Source organism: Bubalus kerabau, chromosome 12 (genome assembly GCF_029407905.1).
Source record: "Bubalus kerabau isolate K-KA32 ecotype Philippines breed swamp buffalo chromosome 12, PCC_UOA_SB_1v2, whole genome shotgun sequence".
Classification (NCBI taxonomy): Eukaryota; Metazoa; Chordata; class Mammalia; order Artiodactyla; family Bovidae; genus Bubalus; species Bubalus kerabau.
The window spans coordinates 39,981,905-39,995,454 of record NC_073635.1 but is presented as its reverse complement, the minus strand read 5'-3'; the positions used below and the strand labels follow the sequence as shown (position 1 = coordinate 39,995,454).

The following is a 13,550-nucleotide window of genomic DNA, read 5'->3' as shown; positions in this document are numbered from 1 at the left end:
ACATGACTGAGTGACTGCACTGAACCGAAGACACATTCGGAGAAGGCAATCGCACCCCATTCCAGTACTCTTGCCTGGAAAATCCCATGGACGGAGGAGCCTGGTGGGATGCAGTCCACGGGGTCACTAAGAGTGTGACACGACTGAGTGACTTCACTTTCACTTTTCACTTTCATGCATTGGAGAAGGAAATGGCAACCCACTTCAGTATTCTTGCCTGAAGACTCCCAGGGATGGGGGAGCCTCGTGGGCTGCTGTCTATGGGGTTGCACAGAGTCAGATACGACTGAAGCGACTTAGCAGCAACAGCAGCAGCAAGACACATTAACAGGAGAAAACCAAATTTCATACAGTTGAGAGCTTTATAAAAATATGAGATTTCCAGGTAGTCATTCTGACCTAAGGAGAAGGAAGAGGTCTGAGATTTCAAAGTGGAGGAAGACGATTCACAAGAAGGTAAGAAGAGCAAATGTTTGGTAAGCAAGTGTTCATATTACCATGAACATCATTCTTCCTGTTATAAATAGTTATCTCTAGTAATAGCTCTCTTTCTGGTACAGGGCCCCTGTATAAATACTTTCAGGCAGATAAGTGAAGTCTCTCAGTTGTATCCGACTCTTTGGGACCCCACGGACTGTAGCCTACCAGGCTTCTCCATCCATGGGATTCTCCAGGCAAGAGTCCTAGAGTGAGATAGGAAGTAAGTAAAAGGCTTTTCCTGCGTCTGCTTGGCCTCTCTGATTTTCTTCACCTCAAAATAATCGCATGCCAGATCACATTCTGAGGTGCTGTATTATGCTCCCCTTCATGCTCATTTCCACACATGTTTGCCTGACTTTAGAAGGAACTGCCAAGGGCATGTTGGGGATATAGCTTGGCAACCTTTTCTTATAGGATTTTCCAGTGTTGGCAGGTTTCTGCCAACAGCCAGGTCATTGCTGAACCATTCATATGCAGTAAACCTTACTTGACAGCAGCAACCTAGACACCCAAAAGCCAGGCTTTCAAGTTCGGCAGAAGCCCCTTGTACTTCTAACTAATGTTTTACTGAATTACAAAGAGAAGAGTCAAGTTCCTCTTGTTTATTATTAAAGATCATTAAAACTGCTAAGAAGAAAGGTTGTAGGGGCAAACCACATTTCACAGTAAGGGAATATTTCATCTTGCCTACCTCTGTGGCCAAAAATATGTTTTGAAATCAGACAACCCTGGATTTAAATTCTGAATTGGCCACTTATTAGCTCAGCTATTTTGTGCAAATTAATGTCTCTGACTTTCTGTTTCTTCCTTGCTAAAATAATCAAAAGATTTGTCTCACAAGGTTATTAAGAATTTTAGAAGATAATGCATATCAGATACTTGGCATGGTGCCTGGTACACAAGTACTCACAAAGAATGTTAGTTTTATTTTTTTATCATTTAATTTGTTTTATGCTGGTGTCAGTTATTTTTGTTGTTAACATTATTATCTAACAAGCTAGGAAATACATAAATATTAAATGGATCAAGCATTTACAGAGAGTCAGAGCAGGCTCTGTATTAAGAGGAGATAAGTAAGAGATGAGAAAATTCTCAAATGTCAAATAAGGAGAGAGGAATTAGGATCCAAAAATTTAGTACTTTGAAGTTAGCAGCAGTGAGGTGTCCACCTTATGCTTCCTTTTTTATGTCCTGCCGGGTTGCCATGTAAGAGCAGCCTAAAGTAAAATATTTAGGATTTTTGTAGGACGTGCTTTTGACTCAGGTGACTGTGATGTGATGCAAAAGCCAAGGGTTTAAAAGCCACTTCTATTGTAAAGATTTGGGCAAGACTCAGCCTCATATATCACCTACTGTATAGATGTAAAAATATCTATATCTTAGAAGTTTATGTGTCTGTATGTGTGTGTGAGAACCTCAACAACATGAAATTATTTTAAATGTGCTATGAAACATTAAAATGTTATTTGGGAGTGTTGCTAGGATAATAGGGATACCCTTGAGTGTATAATTACAGGTTCAAGTATGAAGGGCTGTGCCACTGTATGTTCTTTAAAAAGTATGAATAAAAAATATTGTGTTATAAGAATAGGAAACTGTGCCCCTATCATAATCATTTAACCATGTGAACATCAAAAGTAAGTCATGAAGAAAAATTGTTTGAATATTATCATCTGTTTTTTAATAAAGCAGGCTTACTTGCTATGAGGGTTTATACTAGTCAAGGTTCCCTAGAGAAACTGAATTATATACATATTGAGAAAGACCGAGAGAGACAGATTTATTTTAAGGAATTAGTTCATGTGTCTGTAGAAGCTAATTCCAAAATCTTCAGGGTAGAATGACAAGCTAGACACCCAGGTGTCTAGAGATGATGGTGTGTTCTGGAAGCAGAATTCCTTCTTCCTTGGGGGGAATTTACCATTTAGCTCTTAAGACCTTCAACTGATTGCATGAGGCCCACCCACATTACGGTGACTATCTGCTTTACTCAAAATCTACTAATTTATATATAAATCTCTTCTTAAAAATATCTTCACAGTTACATCTAGGCTGGTATTTGTCCAAATATCTGGGTATCACAATCCAGCCAAATTGACATATAAAATTAACCATCATAGTGTTTTATCCACTTTTTCAGAATTGAATTTAAATCACTTTGTTATCAAATGATGACTGCATTTAAAATAAATACTCTAAGCATTAGAGGCAAACATACAACAAAATAGCAATCTATTTCTGAAGGAAATATCTTTTATTAAGTTTTTTTATTTTCATTTTAAACACCACAGTTTTTATAACTACAGAAGAGACAGAAACAAAATAACAATCTTTGTTCTTAGGTCATTTCATTTAAAATTTTCCATCCAGAGTAATTTTTCTCCTTCAACAGAAGTATCTGGCCCTCAGAGATCCCACTGTTTACTTCAAGACAGAGGAGAAAGAGCAGTGCAAGGGGACACGCTGCTTGTGGCTGTGATGTGAAGAGCCTGGCACCCCTGCTGGTCCGGTGTTCGTGGGGGGTGTCTAGTCCATCATTTTTACCCCAGTGCTATATTAGTGTACAAAGAGCATTGCAGATTTCTGATGGCTCCTGCAGTTAATGTCTGGGGCAGGGTTAAAAATAAAATTTCCATCTTATCCTTTGACAAATATTTCGAGACAATTAACACTATTGTGACTCCTGAAAATATATACACACTATATGCTTATTTCTCTTGTCTTTGTCAGTTTGCCTTGTATTTGGTATTTTAAATGGAAATATGTGCTAGTAAGAAAGTCTTTCGTGTAGTGAGAATCCTGTATGTTTTCAATTCGATCATAATTAAGAGTCTTTGTGGTTGTAAATGCCATCTTTAGGTTAAATATAAACCAAGCATCTGTCAGCATCAATGTAAGAGAGCAAATAACGCCATAAATGCTAGAAGAGTAAAACTGGAACTGCATTGAAATGAGCCTGTCATACCCATGAGGGGTGACAAATACATCCCTGTTTAGTTCTGTAAAAGAGCAGAGTTAATAAGTACATATATTTTCACATATATCTATTTCACATATACATATATGTGAAATATATATATAAATATATATATTATATATATATATATGTATATATATAAAACATTCCTGAGAGTTGTGATTTTCCAATGCAGGCTGTCCTATCCCCTTCCTCTCTGTCTTCTCTTCCCCAAAATGCTCTTCCCATGGAACTGATCCCAGGAGCCAATTCCCCTGGGAAGCTTGACCTGCCCACCCCCTCTGAAAGAGGCCAGACCTCAGTGCTCCTAGAGTACATGAATATGCCTCTGTCATAGCATCTGTCACCTTACCTGTCAACCTGTATGCCTCACCTGTGAGACTGTGAGCTCCCCTGAGGCCTTTGATTTCCCAGAACCCAGGACTGAGTTCTGCACCATGAGTATTTGCTGAATGAATAAATTAACATAAAATAATAAATCCGTACACATCTAGTGAATTCTATCAATTCAAGAATGATGATAGAACTCTGAAGATTATATTAATAACAGGGCTTGACAACATTCGTTTTTGACAAAATGGAGACAGTCATGGACAGGCTGCTGTGGCTTGTCAACAGTTGATTAAGGGTCTCTTAAACACGGAGTACTCTGCCTCTCATATTGCATCATTCTTTTGTTTCTGGTTCCCTCTGTCTACCCTGAATGGGCACAGCGGTATCACTTCAAAGTGGAGAGTAACAGCACTCATGAATGCCTCAGCAATTTGGAAGGCAGTTTTCTTTTGGGTGAACCAAAAAGGTGTGGAGAGTCCTTTGAATTCTCTTCTTAGTGGAACCACTGAAAGCAGCCTTCTCTTTGCTTTTTAGAAAATACCTACTGGCAACTTTGATTCTCTATTATTCTCTCTCCCTGCACACTGCACACTCTCCCTTATCTTTATAGCATTTATCACCATTTGTAATTATTTTAAGTATTTGGTTATTTCACTGCACTGCCAGAGAGGCAATACAGAATCCTCCTTTCTGCATCTCCTCTCCATTTCCACTAAACCATACAAAAGCCCACCCCCCAAACAAAACATGGAAATTAAATATATACATTGTTTTTCAGGTGAAGTCCCTTAGCTTTATTGCCAAGGAACTTGCCTGCTAAGTTCTCACATAGAGAAGGTCTGGCATACGTACTCATTTGTTGCCACTAAACTACAATCCTGGGGGAACACTGTCTTGTTTCTAGCTGTGTGCCTATACCTAGCAGTGCCTGAAACAACTAAGGGATCACTACAGCTCTGGTTAATCATAAACCTGCCAACTCATTTGACTTGGTCACCAGGGTTTTTTTTTTTTTCAGTAATTATAAAATTTTTATACCATTTTATGCTACTTAAAGTAAAGTAATAACCTAAAGTAATTTTTAAAAATCACATCCTCAGAGAATTTTGGATCACTTACATGATTGTTTGTTAGTTCACATAAAGATGCTTAATGATAAATTCCGGTAAACATTAAACCAAATAAAGAGAATTATTGTAACCATCTATCTTTCTTCTGGCACTTATGTAGTTTGAGACCACAGGGCTCCCATAAAAGTATTTTAATGTGTGTTGGCCAAACTTCATCCTTTTAATTAATGGATTTGCTTAGGCTAAACTTTTTTCCAGTGACAATCAGATGTCTCTAATTTGCAAAGCCTCCCAAGTCTGTAAATCATGAGGACTTGTTTACCCTATATTTTGCATGCAGCATTAATGTTTGTTTTAAGTAACTGAGTATGTTCCGGAAAACACACACACAGACACATGCACACACACAACTTTCTCTTCTGAGAATCCTTTGAAGTTTGTGTCCATAATTTTCTTGGACTTAATTCAACCAATTTCTAGTCAGGGTCCTTCTAACTATATTTTTCTTGTTTTAAAACAGGGAAATGTATTTTGTGAGATATTATTGTAAAGTATCCCATAACATATTTATTCCCAACAAACTACCAAACCTTCAGATGTGAGCCTTTTTTTTATTTCTAAGTAGTATCCTCTTTGCTTAAAATACAATAATCAGTTCAGAAGCTACCTTATGCTAAGGCTGGATGTGACGAATAGAAGCCATTTGTTCTTGAATACATAACATACTGTAGGCATTTGTTTCCTACAGAATTGTATGAATATGTGTAGGACTTTTCTCAAGTGAAAAATAAGGCTTGAAAAATTTTAAGGTTTATACTCTACCTCAGCTACACCAGAAAAGTCCTAACGAATACTTTCTGGAATTAATTTTGTCCTTGATTTTTCCTTTTAAGGTACAGTTGTACTTATCACATTTCCCCCCTGTTGCCTTAGCAGGGAGTAGGGTGGAAAAACAAGCCGAGCACAGGCAACAAATCTGTCCAGTGGGCCATAGTGAAAGCACAGTAGGTGCTGGCAGAAAGGACGAGTGTCTGAAACATGGTAAATATGCAGCACGGGCAAGTGCTTCTGGTGCTTCATTTTGCTGCAGGACATGCTGAGGCAGACACTTGTGTAGACAACTGTTTCTAAATATGTCCCTTTATCAGCAGGAAGCAGAAGATCGCCCTGATCCTATTTTTCAGTTCTGAAAATGGTCTCTCTGAGCAATTACGTGGTGAATTAGGAAGCATCCCAAATAAGCCACGAATGCCAACCCATTGGACAAGAGGATTTTAAAGAGCAAAGAAAAACAGGAAGCAACTATCAAAGTAAGCACTAAACTGACTTCCATGATTCATGCCATGTGCAAGTGGCATGTAAGGGGAAGAAGTGAGGGACTGTAATGATTCTCAGGCAGTCCTGCCATGGAGTGCTTACAAAGTGTTTTTAATCCTCTAATTGGGTTAAGTTCATTTAATTAGCACTGAAAATACACAGTTTAAGTGTTTAATAAAACGTTTATATTCAGAACTGCTACCAGATGTTTTTCAATGTAGTTGTTGTTAAATTATGTATTTTTTCTCCTAGAAATCAGTAATTTCATATAATACGAAATAACTGTTTTGCTTCAGTAGGTCGTGGCTCAGCTGAGAAAAGAAAATTCATGTTTATGGTGTTGTCTCTATCATTTCAGGAAGATCTTTGATTTTATACTCTCCATTGTGTCTTCCTATGTACAGAGATGTTCACACACATCCTCCACAACACACGTGTGTACATGCAGGCACACACTACCTCTTAGGAGCCAAGCAACAAAGAGCAACATTTCCTCTGGTTGAAGAAAGATAAAAAGCATTCCTGAACATTTTATTAAAAACTCATCTCATGTGTTAGCCACAGGGAAAGACATTGGAGAACATCATGAATCATGGTGTCCTTCACCAGCTGGAGACATTCTCCTTAGTGTACTACACTCTCTCAAGGAAAAAGGCATTGGAAAAACATTGAGCATAACTTCCTTTGGGTCACAGAGCTGGGAGATGCAGGTGATGAACAGAAGTGTGATAATCACTTGAAATTATATATGTGAATTGAATCTTCACACTCTCAAAAGCAGTAGATGATAACTTTTTTTCTCTTTTTCCAAGCTGTTTAGCATGGCTTTTCCACATTGTAGGATGAGTCAGAATAATTGCTAAGCTTTCAGAATCTAGCTGTTACATAGTCATATAGGGAACTCTGTCTGAGAGCTTTGACAGTAAGTTGAAAATATAAAAGCCCTGAAATTACAAAGATTTAGTTGGTAGAAAACCTATCTTGGTTAAAGAATATGTACTGTATGATGTGACTTACTATCTGTTCTCTACTTCAATTATCACTTTAGGTTTCTAATCCTAAGAGTGAACATAAAGAAAAACTATAGAATTATCTCTAAAAAAGAACTATTTTCAAACGTATTTTCTTGAAAATGACAAAAGAGAATAGTAAAAGGAAGTGTTACTAGAAAATGACATCTTTGAATGATTAACTAAAGGCTGACAAATTAAAATATTAACCAGTCTTTCAAAGTGAGGTTTAAGAATGGCTTCTTTATATTCTGTTTCTGAAAAGAACATTCAACTTTTAGGGCCAGTCTCCAAGAAAATATGCTTTGCTATTCCTTTGAAGCTCAATTCAATATCTTTGTCTAAGGGAGAAAAAGCACATCTTGACTGTGGAAATCATATTGAAACACTGAAGTGCTTACTCGTGCTGCTGCTGTCAGTCATACTTGTCACACTCAGTGACTGTCCTCAATCCAAGCGGAAAACCCATTCTCAGTTAACGTGGATCAATTGGAAAGAAAATAAACCACTCTGCTGCTCTGAAGACATGAAGCCATGTTCACTCTCACACAGGTTATCTGGATGCTCAGTGGGAATGGAGGACAGCCCAGGAAGGTTCTGAGACACATGGAAGTTTGATTATAACACCATATTGTCAATGTTCTGTTTTTGTATGAAAACAAAATAAATTGAAAATGACATATTATTGCTTTATATTTGCAATTATTTTGCTTACTACAGATGATAGTATCATACTTCTAAGGCATTTCTTACTTTCATAATATTTTTATTCTGATCCTGTCAAGGTGCTTGTGGATTTAAATGGCATGAACCCACTGAGTCACAGAGAACTGAGCTGATATTACTTATGTCTAAAAAATATCCTTTGCTTCATTTCTGTAATTACAAAACCAGAGGATAAAATAATAAATGTTAGTAGTTTGGTAAAGCATTTTGCTCAATGCTTAAAAATGTTTTGGAAAGATAAAATATGTTTGGCTTTGATGAGAGTAAACCTAAGGAGATTAAACACCAATTGATGAATTTCATGTAACAACTAATTATAAAATATCCTACATGCATTTTTGATATCTAATGGGCTCTTTGAAGGGTCAGTGATATTTTATTTACTTTTTCAACATTGGTCTTTAATTTGGCATCATCCAACATCTAATTAATAAGTTTTTAGTTACTTGTTAGATCATGCCAAATCAGTTCTGAGGACTGCAGAAAAATACAAATAGTTTTAGAGCGATGAAAGACACAGGAATAAACAAAAGGAAGTTTATTATAAGTTTCACAACTTAGGAAGATAAAATACAAGAATTTGGATACATTAGCTATATATCTTTCACTTCATTTTTATAGTCATCTGGCAGAGTTGTCACCTAATCAACATATCTAATTGATTTTGATGCTTACAATAATGTCATAATGAATCAGGTATTGTTATCTATAATTTTGTAGATGAATTTACTGTACAGAGATGTTAGATAAGACCCCAATGTCTACTGTCCGTGATGAAAAAGGTATTTGAACCTTGATGCTCAGAAGCGAGTTTAGAGCTTTCTCCACACTAAGATGCCTCTCCTTAAACTATGTTTCACATATTTACATGCTTCATTGTTTTGGTTATTTCCAGGTTAGTATTTTCAAAGGAGTGACTGACAAGTTACATTTAGGAAAAAGGGAAGACTGTGAAGGACATATTTCAAGGCAAATTAATTTCCTTTGCTTCTCAAAGTCCTGTAGCCTGTGGTCACACATAATCCTACTCAGAAACAATCTTCCCCAAACTAAATAGAAGCACATTTATTATTTGTTATTTTCCATTCTGCCAGCTACAAAATGAAATGCCAAGACTTTCTTGTACAGGATGAGAGATTTTAGTCAGCCCAAACACCAAAAGGACCCCTGTTATCAGAAGTGTAGCCTCTCAATTTGATTTCAGTTTTGTTGTTCAGGTTTTTCCTTAGCATTCAAAACAAATAAGCAGGCATTCCATACTTAAAACGGTGACTTGGCCTAACTGTTTCAGAGTTCACTAAGGTGATATTTAAGCTCATTTCTCTAGATTTGTATACAGAGGTATCTTTGTCAGTTGAAAGATAACTAAAAAATGAAGGAAAGAGTCTTCAAACAAAAAGGAAGGAAAACAGAAAGTCCAGTCTAGAGGTACTGTGGTTGTCCAAGTGACATTTTAAACTAAGGCAGTGTGCTTAGGTTGGCTATGGGAAGGGAAGCATTTGTTTTATAATTTTAATAGCTTATTTTTATTTAAATTCAATATATTAATTTTTATCTATTAAGTATAAAAATTGAATACAATTTCATGATGCCGATGTCATTAATTTCACCCACAGGAGTATAATCATTATGAATTAAAGTGCTTGGAACTGCCCTGGTATCAATGGATATTTATAGCATAATGTAGAGGACATGGGTGTTAGTCTCAAAAGATTTATAATTGGGCAAGATGAGAGCCCAGAGAATAGAAAGCAAACAGAGCACCCGTGGGGTTATATACATGGAAGTGGAAAAGAATGGATAATTATGTGCTTAAGTTGTAAACATCCATGCCCTGATTTAAACCCTATGAAGATGTAATCAAGGTAATGCAGGAGGAATATAATTTTGTTGTCATGGTATTTAGAGCAGAGTAGCCCAAAAATGTAAGAATATTGAGGCTGATAAAAACAAGGCTGTTAGAGTTTCCTGAATGTGAAACAACCAGAAACTGAATGGAGGTTTGATAGAGTAATGTGAGGAATAAGATATCTGAGACATATTACAAGGACAAAAATAAGCCACAGTTCCTGTCAGATTTCTGAATAAGAGGTGGGAATAATCTGTCAGTTTTACTTCATTACAGTTATAATGAACCTCTGCTTTAGAACTATTTCTTTCTAATTCATTCCAACTCCATGGACACAAGATCACATAGTTAATCTAATTCTGTGACTTTTCTCTCAGTATCTTTTGAAAATACTTGTATTCATTAATAGTAACCAAAAGCATTAATGTTAATAACTCTGAATAAAATGAGTGACCTCCCACTGACGTATTCTTGGATTAAGTGTATGTAACACCAACAGTGATCTTATAGAAAATACATACAGTATTTCTACACAGTGATCATTCCTAAGTGCCATATTTCTAAGAAAATTATAGAGTAAGAAAATAGAAGATATCCTTATGTTTCTCTAAATGATGATTTATTCAATAAAAGAAAAATCAGAAATTTAACTTTGTCAGCTCTGATTGTGGAATTAACTGACATAGTTCAACTCAACATAAATGTTACCTCTGTCCTTAACATTTTTGGCTTCTGGAAACTGTTTTTCCATCTCACTGGCTAAAAACAACTCTCACAAGTCCCGTAGATGTCATAAGTGCATTTAAACCTTAACCCATGGAAGAGGGAAGCAATCCGTCAGGAACCTGAAGATCAGGTTTATCCTTCTAGTATTTATAGCCTAACTTTCTGAATAATGATTCTCAGAAAAGTCCACAAAATCCAACCTTGGGATAGAATGACACATATTTCTTACACAAAACTGAAAGTAGCTAGGGACCACGTTATAAAAATACAAATGAAGTTTGCACTACAGATACCTTACCTGTCTTGTTGTCCAAAATGTGACTAATATAGTAAATTTCTAGTGAAAAATATTGTTTATATCATACCGATAGATGATATTTTATGAAGTATACTAAAGGTATAAATTGGTAACTTAGTCAAAGATGAGATATTGATATCTTATTTCCTAGAAGGAGAGTGAGCAATAACAGATGCTCTAAATCTGTATGTGTGTTAAAATTTACTTATTTGCACCATAAAGAAATTTCCCAGGTTATGATATCCAACCCAGAAACCCTGATGACAGGGAGAACTCTACAGCACTAAACCTGCCATTTCCAGTCACTTCGTGATTTTAATCTCAGTGTTCTGAATAAATTTCACTTTACAGACAACATATGTCTGTGCTTATAAAGTTACTTTGTTCTATTTGATTAGGAAGTAAACTTTCTAGAACACTTCACCTTGCAATTAGTTCTTTCCCTGTCATCCTTGTCCAGTCTATTATTCTACCTTTTCAAATGTTTTCATTACACAGAATTTCCAGTGACTACACCTGAACTTTAGAATATGCTAATGGGTACATATAGTTTTATTTCACTCTGGTCATGTTTGCTTTAATTACCATCATTAACCTAAAATTAATGTCCTCTGTCAGCAAGAGAGAAACGGCAGCATGCAACATGGTTTTGGAATTGGAAACACTAAACCCTGCCCCAATACAAGGGAGCTGTGTGAGTATTGGCAAGTCACTTTGCCTCTCTGAGCCCATCTTATACATTGAAAGTCATGGGAATGAAGGAAGTGCTCTCTATTGTCTCTCTTGGACAACTAGTATTTCTGAAACAACTAGTCTTAACAACACTCTCTTGTATATCTACCTTTTTCCATCTTGTGAAAAGGAGAACATGGCAGGATAGTGAAGGGAGACAGTACATGTCAGCCTGAGCACTATTCTCTCAGATGGCCAAAGAAAAGGCCTGCCTCACATGTTTCGTGTGGTCTATCATAGTTCCCTGCTCTAATGTACAGTACTCTACTCAAGTTGTTGAAGCTGAAGCTTCAATACTTTGGCCACCTTATGCAAAGAGCTGACTCATTTGAAAAGACCCTGATGCTGGGAAAGATTGAGGGCAGGAGAAGGGGACAGAGAGGATGAGATGGTTGGATGGCATCACCAACTCAATGGACATGAGTTTGGGTAAACTCCGGGAGTTGGTGATGGACAGGGAGGCCTAGCATTCTATGGTTCATGGGGTCACAAAGAGTCAGACATGACTGAGTGACTGAAGTGAACTGAGCTACTCAAGTCGCTCCTTTCTTGTCTTTCTTTAGGAAAAATAAAAAGAAAGGCAGTAGGAGCTAGAGCAGAGGTGCACCCAAAAAGTAACCACTCTTTTAAAGTCCCATCATATATATGTATGTGCTTGTGAATGATACAACTTCACACATTTGCTAGACAAAGATAGTGAAACAGAGAGGAGAGAAGAAGGGTTGAAACAGTCCAGGTGATTCTGCCAGTCATTCCTCCTGGCAGAGTGAGAAGAAGCCCCAGAGTAAATTCCTGTGGGTGACATGATTGCCTGTCTGCCATTCCCTTGTGTATCTTATAATTGAGCAACTTGACACGCTGAGTGAATGTCAAGAGTAGCTCTGGTTATATCTGAATTTTGCCTTAAACACTCACTTTAAAATCTACTTAAGATGTTATGCCACAATAGTTTCCAAAAATATAAGTTCTAAAGCCAAACAGAGCAAATAAGAACACTTAAAATAAAAATTATATTTTATTTACACTGCTTTTAAAATCTATGCTTTAGAATCAATAATTCAAATTATGAGAAAAGTCAAGGAGCAAAACTCTTCAATTCCTTAAAACAAAATCAAGCACAATGATTCACTGGTTTTTTAAAATTTTATCATTTGCATATCAATATGATTTGGAATATTTGTCTACACATATACACAGTTTAGTTTTCTGCTAGTGCCTCTAAATGACTCACTGTTCAGGAATTGTTTCTTAATAAATTCATCCACCAAGTTCAAGAATAAGTAACTCATTAAAGTACAGTTAAGTTAAGTTCAGACACTCAGTCATGCCTGACACTTTGCAACCCCATGGACTACAGCACGCCAGGCTTCCCAGTCCATCACCAATTCCTGGAGCTTGCTCAAACTCATGTCCATTGAGTCAGTGATACCATCCAACCATCTAATCCTTTGTTATCCCCTGCTCCTACTGTCTTCAATCTTTCCCAGCATGAGGGTCTTTTCCAATGAGTCAGTTCTTTGCATCAAATGAACAAAGAATTGGAGTCTCAGCTTCAGCATCAGTCTTTCCAATGAACATTTAGGACTGATTTCCTTTAGGATTGACTGGTTGGATTTCCTTGCAGTCCAAGGGACTCTCAAGAGTTTTCTCCAACACCACAGTTCAAAAGCATCAATTCTTCAATGTTCAGCTTTCTTTATGATCCAACTCTCACATCCATACATGACTACTGGAAAAACCATAGCTTTGACTAGATGGACCTTTGTTGGCAAAGTAATGTCTCTGCTTTTTAATATGATGTCTAGGTTGGTCATAGCTTTTCTTCCTAGAAGAAAGCGTCTTTTAATTTCATGGCTGCAATCACCATCTGCAGTGATTTTGGAGCCCCAAAAAACAGAATCTGTCACTATTTCCTCATCTATTTGCCATGAAGTGATGGGCCTGGATGCCATGATCTTAGTTTTCTGAATGTTGAGCTTTAAACCAACTTTTTCACTCTCCTCTTTCACTCATCAAGAGGCTCTTTAATTTT

The 13,550-nt window shown here is 36.7% G+C and overlaps 1 long non-coding RNA gene across 1 annotated transcript; it reads left to right on the top strand.

Annotated features, from left to right (window-relative positions):
- Window positions 1-591: 591 nt before the first annotated feature.
- On the top strand, window positions 592-7,887 carry LOC129624558 (uncharacterized). Its single transcript, XR_008701009.1, has 3 exons — window positions 592-700; window positions 6,009-6,170; window positions 7,534-7,887. It is a non-coding gene; the product is annotated as an uncharacterized LOC129624558 (long non-coding RNA).
- The last annotated feature ends 5,663 nt before the right edge of the window (window positions 7,888-13,550 follow it).